At 38.8% G+C, this 13,683-nt stretch overlaps 1 protein-coding gene across 1 annotated transcript in view; it reads right to left on the bottom strand.

The window, feature by feature from the left end:
- Window positions 1-13,683, bottom strand: part of LOC136862884 (aldo-keto reductase family 1 member A1) — a 137,317-nt gene that overhangs the window by 58,519 nt on the left and 65,115 nt on the right. The window lies entirely within an intron of this gene.

The raw sequence follows: 13,683 nt of genomic DNA, 5'->3' as shown, positions 1-13,683 counted from the left end.
CATTACGTCTGATCTTAGAGGATCGAATTAAGAAGGACAAGTCCACGTACCTGGCGTTCCTAGCTCTAGAAAAGGCATTCGATAATGTTGATTGGACCAAGCCAGAAGGTGATCGGGATCAGATACCGAGAACGAAAAATTGTCTACAATCTATATAAAAATCAGTCTGCAGTGATAAGAATCGATGGATTTGAAAAAGAAGCGCAATCCAGAAAGGAGTGAGGTGAGGCTGCAATTTGTCTTCCTCCTTTTTAGTGTTTATATAGAACAGGCAGCACAGAAAAGCAAAGAGGAATTTGGAAAGGGAATCACAATCCAAGGAGAGGTAATCTAAACCCTGAGATTTACCGATGTTATTGTTATTTTATCTGAGTCTGCAGAGGATCTGGAGAAATAGCTGAATGGTATGGACGGAGTCTTTGTTAAGAAGTACAAGATGAAAATAAATAAGTCCAAAGCAAAAATATTGGAGTGCAGTCGAACGAAGTCAGGTGATGCAGCTAATATTAGATTAGGAAATGAAGTCTTAATGGAAGTAGATGAATATTGTTACTTGGGTAGTAAAATAACTAATTATGACGGAAGTAAGGAGGCCATAAAATGCAGACTAGCACAAGCAAGGAAGCCCTTCTTAGCATAAGACATTTGCTCGCTTCGAACATTGTTATAGGAATTATAAAGATGATTTTGAAGACGCAGCAGGTCGTTATGCTACTTAGGTTCCAAAATGGGTAAAAAAGTAAATAAATGCAATGTAAATTTTAATCTTATGGGTACCAGTTGCATAGCATTATTTGAAGTATTCCACATACTGTATATGAGTTGACTATGATTGTAAGTATAGGAGATATTATAAGTAGAATCTTGTAAACAATATAAATTTATTAAAGATGATCTGTTTTTTAATAGACAAAATTGTTAGCGTAAATTGTATATTACTGTATTCTAGAAAAATTTTCTTCTCTATTTAATTTAAAATTTAGTGCTTGACAATAATGTTTTTTTTTTTTTGCTAGTTACTTTACGTCGCACCGCACCGACACAGATAGGTCTTATGGCGACGATGGAATACAAAAAGCCTAGGAAGTGGAAGGAAGCGACCGTGGCCTTAATTAAGGTACAGCCCCGGCATTTGCCTGGTGTGAAAATGGGAAACCACGGAAAACCATCTTCAGGGCTGCCGACAGTGGGGCTCGAACCCACTATCTCCCGAATACTGGATACTGGCCGCACTTAAGCGAATGCAGCTATCGAGCTCGATATAATGTATTTATGTGTACCATTTGCCACCGAGGTAGACACCTCATTTGCAAATAAAGAGATTTTGATCTGATTTGATTTGATTTGATTTGACTTTCGTCTAGAGCGTGGCATTGTATGGAAGTGAAACATGGACGATAACTAGTTCAGAGAGGAAGAAATAGACGCCTTTGAAATGTGGTGTTACATAATAATGCTGAAGGTGAGATGGATAGATCGAATCACGAATGAAGAGATACTGAAACGAACTGGTAAGAGGACGTCGATTTGGCTAGATTTGAAGAGAAGTGGTTAGAATGATAGGACACATCTTAAGACACCCAGGACTTGTTCAGTTGGTTTTTGAAGGAAGTCTAGGGAGTACGAACGGTAGGAGTAGACGAAGGTATGAATATGACAAGTAGATTAGAGCAGATGTAGGATGCAACAGTTACATAGAAATGAAACGTTAAGCACAAGATAGGGTGGCAAGGAACCTGCATCAAACCGGTCTGTGGACTGATGACTCAAACAACAACAACAACAACAACAACAACAACAACAACAACAACAACAACAACAACAACAACAACAACGATTATGACTGAAAAACAGACACGTGGATCTCATCACGGTAAGAACAGCAACAGCTTCTTTGCAGAGCATAGTAACTTATATTTTGAAGACTTAATTTCGTAAACAATAAATATTTTTTAATTTTCAGTATTGCAGCGTCTTCACGGATATGCTTCCTCTTCGCAGTAAGATGTCATACGATATAGGAGTATGGCAACCTTGTCTACGACATTACAGCGATTGTAGTAGAAGTTTACATAATTTGTAAATAATCAAACAATAAATATTTCGTTAAATTTAAAACCCTTTACATATTTCACTTCCTCTTACATGTTTTCTAGTCACTACTGTTTTATTTCTAAGGTGTAAGCTAAGGAACTTCTAGTACGGTACTCTCCTAATCACGTATCACTTGTTCGCCTCCTTATCTCCTGTGGATACGAAGCAGCGTTCAGTTACAGTTACGTCATGCACGCTGTATGAAGTTAGAATACAGAGCCTTAGGGCCCCATACACGCGCAGACTTCTGGAATACTGACCTGCACAGACTTGCCTCCGGGAGGTAAGTCGGAAGTATGCAGTTGCACACACACACACTCAGACTAAATGATTATTTACCGAGTAAGTTGAATACGACGCGCTCAGCTGTTCTCTGTTTACGATTTTGCGCTTCGGATGGTTGAAAAATATATACGGATTTAAATTAATTAGATAGTCGGTATAGAAGATGAGTTGTTATTTGGACATAATGTAGCGCTCTGCACGAAGAAGACGCGCAAAAAGAGATTTCAGTTTTCATATTTGTAGGTTACCACGTTTACATTTATTGCCGCAACTCTGAGATAGCGCTTTCGTCGCAAAGTCTCCGGCTGAATTCAAGCAGCGCCAGAATGTCAGAAACTTGCCTGCAGACTTCTTGTCGGCAGACTTATCGGCCATACACACAGAGACATGTCTGAAGAGACTGGTTTGCGCAGACTTACCTCCGACTAAGTCTGCGCGTGTATGAGGCGAATACTTTGTTAAGCCCTGCACAGGACAGTCTAGAGAGCTGACGTGGAGCCTGCTAGCGAACAGGTCTAGACATGCATAAGCATCCCTATGAAATCACTGCGTGGGTTGCGTGCCTTTAAGCGCACGGGCAACTCGCTCGGTATGCATAGGAAAACCTTTAAATATAAATAGGTTATTTTCTAAGCACTCCTACCCCAAATGTTTGCAAATATAAGGATAACGAGCAGAAAAGTTATGTGAAAATATAAGTTAAACAAAATATTTTAAACTTACAAACAGCTTTCTACGACGACCGATTGAAGGGATAATGAATGTTCAATTTACGGTATGTTTTCACCCCAACGCATTTTGTTACTTTAAATGCCATTTAGGCCCGGTTGTATAAAGACATCTGACTGGAGATCAATTAAGAACTTAGTTCTGAAAATGAACTGAGGTTACGACTTCATCGCGTTGTATAAAACTGAACTCGGTTTACACATGTGTAGTTCAAATGTAATCGGAGTTCAAAAAAGTGGACGTGGCAACACCGCAAAACAAATGAAATACGAAATAGCTCGGCCATTTGGATAATACATAAATGGCGGGATTGACCTGGCCGTGACTGTAAACAAATGAAATACGAAACTGCCGTGACTGTCGAAGCAGGAGAAGAAGAAGAAATATTGAAATCTCGCGAAGTAAACATGGAAGGAAATTCAAAGGAGCGTTCTGCGAATTTCACACCGAAATAAAAGGACGATCTGGTGGATATTGTACTATCGAGCTACAAACATATAATAGAAAATAAAAGAACCGATATGGTGACATCAAAGTTGAACGAGAAAGCCGTTGACTTGTCAATTTAAAGAAATCTCCAACAACCAATTGAAAACTTCTTGTAGCATAAAACATACACATGGGTGACAGGGGATAATTTCTTTGAGTAGGTTTTTGTAGTATGTCCCTTAACTTCAGTTCCAGTCGTTCCTCAACATCTTTCGAGAAACGGAATCTCATTTTGAACATTTGATCGCTCATTTCAATCATCGGATTCCGTCTGTACCGAAAGACGCGAGGAGCTCATTGTAAAATCAACTCTTCTTCATCAGACGAAATGTCGGAATAATCTGACATCCCTGCTAGTTGCTTTGTTTTGTAAACTTGAAACATAATTTAAAATAATTCAGTATTGAAGCAGTATCATAAAACTAAGTAACAACAACGTGTTGGTATGGCAGTAGGCTATTGTTTATATGTTATTCACATAACCTCACTTCTGAAAAAATCTAGTGATCTTTAGCAATATAATTTAATTACTAGCATTCACGATATTTATTACTCATCTCGATATTATTAAGACGCGGTATTCTTACGCAGATACGATACAAGGAAACACTTCTCAAGTCTTCAGGACTAGTTCAATGTTTAATATGAACGATAATGATCTAGGTTCAAGGAGATTAACCGACGAATATTCGCCAGTCAAATCTGAACTTAGACCGAGACGAGATGATCTTAGATTAGCGTTTATACAACGGAAAATCTAAGTTCAACTTGACTGGCAGCCATTTTTCCTCATTAAACTCAGATCAAATGTTTTATACAACCGGGCCTTAAAGTATCAACCAAGACTTTTTAATGTTATAAGAGCTTTTATATCCCGAAACATTGAAAGAAAGAGTTGGGGTAGTTAATATAACTTATATCACCGGTTAGGGAATAATTCTTAATAAATTTTAAGCTAAAAATAAGTTTTCTGCAACTAATTATTGAGGAGATATAGAATTTTTAAGTTAAGGGTTATTTTCTCCCCAACCTCTTGTTTACGTCATTTGAAGTAGGCTATCGTCCGAAACGTTTTTAACGTTCGAAGATATTTTTACTCCAAAACTTTGAAAAGAGACTGTTTGGGGTAATGTTTGATAAATTTTACTTTAAAAATCATTTTTAGAACGATCAGTTTGTAACCGTCCAGGCTTCTCCAGCCCTACTAATTTAATATAATATCATTTTACGCGATATCATTTAATATTAAGTTTATCCGCCATCGGCAATTATTTGTAATAACATATTTATTCAACGTCAATCATTTGTAATCAAGGCTTTTTGGAATCATATTGTATATATAATAACATCGTTTTAGTATTTAAATTATTATATTATGTAGGATAAGAATTCATTATGTTGTAAATACGCTCAATATGTTGAGACATAGTTGTTTTCATTTCATCTCATGTTTGTGTATACGGAGGGTTATTCTTGAAGCTTGGGATTTTGCGTGCGTCATGGGTTTATCTTATGACTAAGGCTAGTAAACAGCGACCCGTGTGCGAGGCTTGCAAGCTGGTCAGCTATATCATCGCCACGCCTTCTGGACTTGTCGAGGAAGAAGAGTAGGGAGTTGATGCTTCGATCTATCGAATCAGATACTTCGTTGTATATGAGTTTTGAGATTGAACTGTTACCAAGAGTGGGGGTGAGCCCGGATATATACTGATTCTCAACACGAGAACGGGACCTTACGACCTTACAACCTTACAACCTAACTACGTGAACTCCATCACTAATACTTCTACTGTGAACATCTACGGTGAACGACGTTATTAATTTTGAGACGGTATGTGCTCGCTTCGAGACATTGTGTGGTCGCTCCGCGACACAGTTATTTTGTACAATGTGTTGTCGCTTCGGTTTTGTTATCGGATCTACGAGAAACGAAACAAGCTTATGGCTTGTGTGATATTCAGTAAATATTGTGGACGAAGAACTATGTTTAGTTCAAGTCTACGGAATTTTGGTACAAGTCTGTACCGTATAAATAATATAGCTCAGTTGGATTGAGATTTCTACTAATATGGAAAAATTCATATCTCTGAATTTTCTCCTCTTACGATCAACGCTGATCAGTTATTACAAGTATACGGCCAATGTCTAATTTAAAGACTAGGCAAGTAGGGAGTGTTAGTCCAGATAGCCCGTACCATATCAGAGAAGGAAGGAAGGATGTCCATGGAGCAAATTCTACATCGAGAAGGAGAGAACGAGTAACCACGGAAACCAGATGACTTCAACGGAAGCTGCAATTGGTGAGCTTCAATTAGATAAAGCAAGCAATAGTAAATTCAGTAAATTATAAATTTCTCCACGCTTTAAGGAATCTTTTCCGATTCATCTCATTTATTGTGTATAATAAATTCATTTGTATTTTATATTGCGTTAATTTTCTTTCTTAAGCGATACTTAATGGTTAATTACTTAAAATCCTACCCCTGTGATTTAAATGTAAGTCTCTATGCTAGTAAATATAAATTTTGGTTTACAGTTTTATTTAAAACTGTAACCATGGCGCCCAAACATTACATAGAGAAATGGGGAACCATGGAATGTTAATTGTTTCTATTTGCGTGGCAATTTGCGGGCAAGCCACAAATAGTTTATTTAATATTCATGTGTCCCAAGATAATAACTTTCATCTCCTCAAGTGTCTTGACGAGGTGGAACAGTTACAAGTTGAAGAGATATTAACTTTTAAGTTAAGGGTTGTTTTCACCCCAACCTATTTTTTATTCCAAAAGTCATGTAAAGTAACATCCTAAACTTTTTTAACGTTAAAAGATATTTTTACCCCGAAATTTTGAAAAGAAACATCCGGCGGTAAGTTGATATATATCACCGGTTAGAGGATAATTTAGATCAATTTTAAGTTGAAATCAGACTATCGGTTGAGGGGATATTGAATGTTTAAGTTAAGGGGTGCTTTCACCCCCTCCCTGAAATGAGTACATTTTAACACACTACTACAGTTACTAAAGTAACACGGCTTATAAAACAAATTCTACATACCTATAAGTACACTGGGCTGATGACCACAATGTTACAAAGCTCCTAATAAAATCAACAACTTAAAAAACTGTTCGCCAATAAAAGAACATAAAACCTATCATATAAGTAATTTATAGCAGCCATCGTGCCTAGTAGCCCTTGAGCCAGAAGGCTATAAGTTGGTGTAGGGAAGAGCAGCCGGTTAGGTTAGGTTAGGTTAGGTTAGGTTAATACTTAGGCATTGGCGTCATATGAGGTTAAGCCTGTGCACGTAATCAGCGTGATGTTTTGTGAGGTTAAGCCTGCACTCTTAGCCATTATTAGGTCATATGAGGTTACGCCTGCAAACGTGGTCAGCATGAGGTTAAGCCTGCATTCTTAGCCAGTGTTATGTTATGACGTCATGTGAGGTTAGTTGTTCGCACGTAGCCAGCCACGCCCACTTTTCAAATTTCCCGCGCCCATAATTTCAAACAAGTTAGTTAGGGAAAGGTGAAGACTGCGAACGGAAAGCGGGTAATGACATTGTGAGTGCCCATCAAGTTGTTTGGAAAACATGGATTGACATGGAACGGAACGAAATTTATCTTGAAGTTAAGTCGAAAAGGCGAAAAACGAAAAAAGGAAAAAAGTTAGGATATGTAATCCTAGGGAATGTTATTCAGTGAACTCATTTTTACTCATTTTTTCTTTTTCTATCGACTCATAACTGATTACTGATTACTTTTCCTGTTTAAGACCATGACTGTTGTCAGTGTATCATGCTGTCATTCAGATATTTGTGAAGTTTGTGTGAATATATTTCATTGTGCCTGTTGCTACGAATTATTGTAAGACATGCATGTTACCCGTGTTATTTGTTCTTGGAATAGGTAAGGATGCAGTAACGTAGCCAGGGAGTGGGGGTTTTATAGTTAGAAAATGATGGTAAACACAATAAAGGTGCATGTATGACTTGTTATTATAAGGACACTGACATAAGTGAATTGCAGATCTGTCGGTTCTACAATTATGTCTCTGAATGTTTACTAGTTTAGTATTTATTGTCAGTTTTTGTTTAATTTATTTTGATAAAATTTCCCTGGGGGGGGGGGGGAGCTAATCCCCAGTAACCACCCCCTGGCTACGCCCCTGAAAGTGTGGACTGTGGACTTTGTCACAATTTTGTCACATTATTAGAATTTAACACACGAACTATTGTCAGTTCATTGAGACTGTGCATTTATTGGGCTATATGGTAATAGCTTGACACTACGAACCTATTGCGCTGGTGTAGCAGGGCGAGAGGTGATACTCCCACGTGGCGCGTCCAAGGTGGCGGATAGGGGGGTCCTAACTGGCTTGCCGGCGTACTTGAGGGAAATAAAATACCTCTCGCGGACCAAACACAACACCCCCTGTGGGTGGGGGACGCAGACGAAGAATACACCCTCGGTATTCCCTGCCTGTCGTAAGAGGCGACCAAAAGGGGCAACCAAGGGATGATTATATTAGAACCATGAAAATCCTTGTGATTAGTACCACCACGCGGGGAACACCATAGGTCGCTTTTACTTGCGCGTAGTACCACTATGTTAGGTACCAAATAGGTGTGTGATTAGTAGCAAACGAGAGCGAGACGGCTTTTTTTTGCTAGGGGCTTTACGTCGCACCGACACAGATAGGTCTTATGGCGACGATGGGATAGGAAAGGCCTAGGAGTTGGAAGGAAGCAGCCGTGGCCTTAATTAAGGTACAGCCCCAGCATTTGCCTGGTGTGAAAATGGGAAACCACGGAAAACCATCTTCAGGGCTGCCGATAGTGGGATTCGAACCTACTATCTCCCGGATGCAAGCTCACAGCCACGCGCCTCTACGCGCACGGCCAACTCGCCCGGTCGAGACGGCTTTTACCGTACCTGTGATTAGTAGCACAATATGAGCGACACCATGGGATGACGGAACCCATGGTTCTGGCTTGCCTATGATTAGTACCCACTATATGAGGAACACCACGGGATAGTACGAGTCCCTGTGGTTAGTACACTTAGATGATGAAAACCATAGGTTTGCGTTGCCTGTCAATGGCGCCGCAATGTGCGAATTCCATTACCTGTGAGTAGTAGCATAATGTGTGGAATACCGCGAGTCTACGCTACTCTTGATTAGTAACGCAACATGACAAATACCATGGTTCTACTTTTCTAGCGATAAGTACCATTATGAGGGGCCGATGCCTTGGATTTTGGACTCCTTTCGACTACAAGATCATCGATTCAGTATCGTGCTATGGAAGCAGTCCCGGTCAGTAATGCTATTGTTTTTCGCCATCTTCTGTGCATGTGAGGCTCTGTGGGTCGGTTCCACTGATCGTTTTAAATTCACATCCATCCATCCGTCCGTCCGTCTGTCCGTCCATCCATCCATCCATCCATCCATCCATCCATCCATCCATCCATCCATCCATCCATCCATCCATCCATCCATCCATCCATCCTCACGTTTTAAATTGTGGTCAGTGGAGGATCTTGTGTTTTTAATTTGTCATTTCATTTCGTCTCATTTCGTACCATTAGGGGCCGATGACCTAGATGTTAGGCCCCTTTAAACAACTGGTAAGTATCATCAAGTGTAACAGGTTGAACGGCACTTTACGTCAGCAGTTACTATGCCTATCAGGCATGGAAGAGTGGTACCAGCTATTACACACGAGAGGATGGTGACACACTCGCTAGCGTAACACGGAACTGGTTTGGGGATATGTCTTTACAAGGAGGTCAAACCAAGGACAGCTCCGGAGTTTCAGAATGTAAGGCTTCAAAACCAGTCAATTAAGCAGCGATCTATTAGCGAAAGTAACAACGCATTACAAAGGTGGGAAGTAAATGGAAAAGAATATGTATTAGGGCTGATTTGATTCATACAGAAATACTGTAAATTATAATTGGTAAAACTGTTTAAAATACATATATCAGAGTCAAACAGTTAGCTAAATTCATTAATGTTAGCCTTGTCTGCATGCTCCTAACAGATTTTATCATTTGCAGGGTGTATTAGGCAAGGCCCAGTCAAGAGAGTATCGGTTTTTCAACTTTTATGAACGTTTCGCGAGTGGTATCTTTTATGCTCTGCCAATAATGATAATAATAATTATTATTTATGTTCTAAATTGAGGGATCCTACGGTGACCTCTGGCGACCATTTATTTGCCTGCTCTTTCGGCAAATTATTATTATTATTATTATTATTATTATTATTATTATTATTATTATTATTATTATTATTATTATTATTATTATTAATCCCAGCCCAGATTACTAATTATTATTAATTAATAATTATAAATTAATAATAATAATAATAATAATAATAATAATAATAATCATCATCATCATCATATATAAGACTGTTCCTTCCTAATCCGAGGGTCAATTAAATACAAATACAAGTAGAAACATTGCATATACATTGGGTATCAGGCAGACTTCATTCAAGACACGGTGAGTTAATGCATATGATTTATTGGAAACTGTCATATGTGTTACATACCATAGCGATTAAGCATGTCGCCGAGTTAATGAAGTATGAAGGTCATTTTGACCCAAGGCTGTGGTTATTAGAGCGTCAGAATGCCGGCCAAGGGAGTATATTTCTTTGGAAGTGACAAGTAATTCGGAGGTGATTGGCATGGCATTGAAGCAAAAACAAAAAACAAAATGCAATTGTGTTTTAAATCCGAGACCGTTCATTGTATTTCGAAACACCATTTCTTCTACTGCCACTGTGGTCAAGTTACTTGCTGGGCTCGGCCACCGCAGATTAGAAAGAAATGGAGTTATGGATGGTTGCAGGAGTAAGCAGAGACTGGAGGAACTTGCTAGATGTAACTTAAGGGTTTCTCAGGCTTATTAGGAAATTGAATTTAGTAAAAATGTAAGCTAAGGATGACATAACAAACATAATTGGCAGCCATATGCATTTTAGGGAGCAATGGAAGGATGTGCATAGGTACATCTACATAAATAAAATTGTAGGGGGTCCGCTGTCTGTAATTTCTTTTGTTTTGCCAATTTTTCACATATTTATCCGTTTTAGGTCAACTCAAGACCGAATCGGTGATTTTTACGTTTCGTGTCTGTTTGTTTGTCTGTCTGTTTGTCTGTTCCACCATCACGTCGAAACGGCTGGATAGATCTCAACCAACCGAGCTCGATAGCTGCAGTCGCTTAAGTGCGGCCAGTATCCAGTAATAGGGAGATAGTGGGTTCGAACCCCACTCTCGGCAGCCCTGAAGATGGTTTTCCGTGGTTTCCCATTTTCACACCAGGCAAATGCCGGGGCTGTACCTTAATTAAGGCCACGGCCGCTTCCTTCCAATTCCTAGGCCTTTCCTATCCCATTGTCGCCGTAAGACATATCTGTGTCAGTGCGACGTAAAGCAAATAGCAAAAAGATCTCAACCAAACTTCATATTTAGAGTATACTCATCCCGGGGAAGGTTTTGATATGCATATCATTTTAAAATCTTTGAATACACGGGGGGTTTATAGGAAAACCAGAATGGTTTTTCCACCATCACGTCGAAACGGCTGGATAGATCTCAACCAAACTTCATATTTAGAGTATACTCATCCCGGGGAAGGTTTTGATATGCATATCATTTTAAAATCTTTGAATACACGGGGGTTTATAGGAAAACCAGAATGGTTTTTCCACCATCACGTCGAAACGGCTGGATAGATCTCAACCAAACTTCATATTTAGAGTATACTCATCCCGGGGAAGGTTTTGATATACATATCATTTTAAAATATTTGAATACACGGGGGTTTATAGGAAAACCAGAATGGTTTTTCCACCATCACGTCGAAACGACTGGATAGATCTCAACTAAACTTCATATTTAGAGTATACTCATCCCGGGGAAGGTTTTGATATGCATATCATTTTAAAATTTTTGAACAGACGGGGGATTTATAGGAAAACCAGAATGTTTTCTACCATCACGTCGAAACGGCTGAATAGATCTCAACCAAACATATTTAGAGTATACTCATACCGGGGAAGGTTACAATATGCATATCATTTTAAAATCCTTGAATAGACGGGGGGTTTATAGGAAAGCCAGAATAGTTTTCCCCCATTTTCTCTTATACTATTGATTTTCTGTGAACTTCGTTTACCGTATGTGAAACGTCTCTTCATTATAAACAACTTTCATTATGTTCATAATTTACCTTACTCTTCACATGACGGAGAAATTTGCAATTTTCCGCTGGTATCATGCTCTGCATTGAGTGACCGACAGACCGACAACGAACCTACAGGTTACCATGGCAACGTCTCTGACTGCATGCCGGCAGGGAAGTAACGTATTGCCATTTTCCTCATCATGCTTTTAAATTCGTGGTTGTTCCTTAGGTAGAAGGCAAGAGAGGCGTCAATCGGCCTATCTGCGGGATATTGGCGGAATATCGTTGGATGTTATAACCGCCCTCGAATAGATTAAATAATAACACCATTAGTCATCTTCTTATTATTTGTTTACCTAGGAATCACTGGACCTAAATTTCTCCTCTGTTACCGCTTTATTATATCCATAACTCACACTAGCATAATTTATTGAGGGGCATTTGATTTTCCAATACATTAGCTTGGCATTTACATATTTGTCGTTATCCAAATGTCCTCAGTTATAATCCATTTTCTATTACTTTCAACTTTCTTAACTGTATTATTTTCTTCCTTAATAACGCCGTTTTCTAAACTTTTTTTCTCATGTGCATCATTTCGATACGAGGACTAATAAGGGAGACATTAACGGACCGTTTTTCTGTACAAGTCCCATCGGACTTAACTCACGAGCGGGTGCGTGTAAAGCGTATTCCTTACAACTTGAAAACTACTGAAGACATTCGAACCAAAATTTATATTACCATCCACCTGTCCAAAGGTAGGTTTTAAATGTAAATAACATTTCATGTTCCGAAATGGACTGGCGGTTTATAGGGAACCGAAATGGTGATTTTACTCTTCCAGAATATATACAGAACAAGACCAACCTGACTGGAAATCGACCAAACGTGATGGAATTCCACCTCTAAACCTTTTCTTCATGTGTATTTTTTCGTCAGGAGGATTAATAAGGGAGATTATCTTGAATGGTCAGTTTTGCAGGTTAAGTCCGGCGGACATAGCCTAAAAGGTGTTTTACATGGAGCAGATTCCTTATCTATATAAATCAAATCGTAACGACTATGTGCCTCTACACTGACTATTTTGGCGAAATTTACGTACAGCTTTCCGTTTAAGGGGTAATAATGACCATCTGCATAATTTTTGGTTTAGTTTCCTAAAAGTCCTAATTTTTACCCGCCTCGCCCAAAATCCAGATTGCGGCATAATCTGCCAGAAGGAAAAGAAGATAATTGAAATTTCACAAAATTATACGTTTTAGCCTGTAACGAACGGAAAACATCCAAGATCATTAAATTTTTCACTTTTTATCCCCGAAGAATATCGAAATATGCAGGCAATTTTAATTATGGTGCAGACCTTCGGAAATTCCTATCACATAACAGATTGCACAATCTCCGTTCAATTTGGAATGATCTACAACCTTGGTCTTATGACTTTTTGCCGTATCTGTATCCCTTTTACGTTTGATTTTTCTCTATTAATCGATGTTAAGTCAATTTGGAATTTTCACATGCATAATTCATACTTTCGATTACTTATATGAAATACAGAATCATCAAACTCTTCACGAAAATTGGCCCACCCAGTAGCCATATGTGAGCCAAATGCTATGTATGTAGCTGTCACATAATTATCCGAAAAGTAATGTAATGTGAGATAATCTTACAAAAACGTTACCCTGTTCCACGTTTCTAACTCCATCTGACCCAAGAATAGATGACATATCATAGGACCAGCCATTTAGGCCACTAAATTCGGCGTGTCTTTTGGTATAATCCTTTGTCGATATGACGTACGTTTAGTAGCAGTTAATCTGCAAATGATGGTCTTCAGTATTGTAAACACGCATATACTTTCGTATGTCGATCTATA

Source organism: Anabrus simplex, chromosome 2, assembly GCF_040414725.1.
Source record: "Anabrus simplex isolate iqAnaSimp1 chromosome 2, ASM4041472v1, whole genome shotgun sequence".
NCBI classification, from domain to species: Eukaryota; Metazoa; Arthropoda; class Insecta; order Orthoptera; family Tettigoniidae; genus Anabrus; species Anabrus simplex.
Note: the sequence above shows the minus strand (reverse complement) of the source record. Positions and strands in the feature narration are given on the sequence as shown.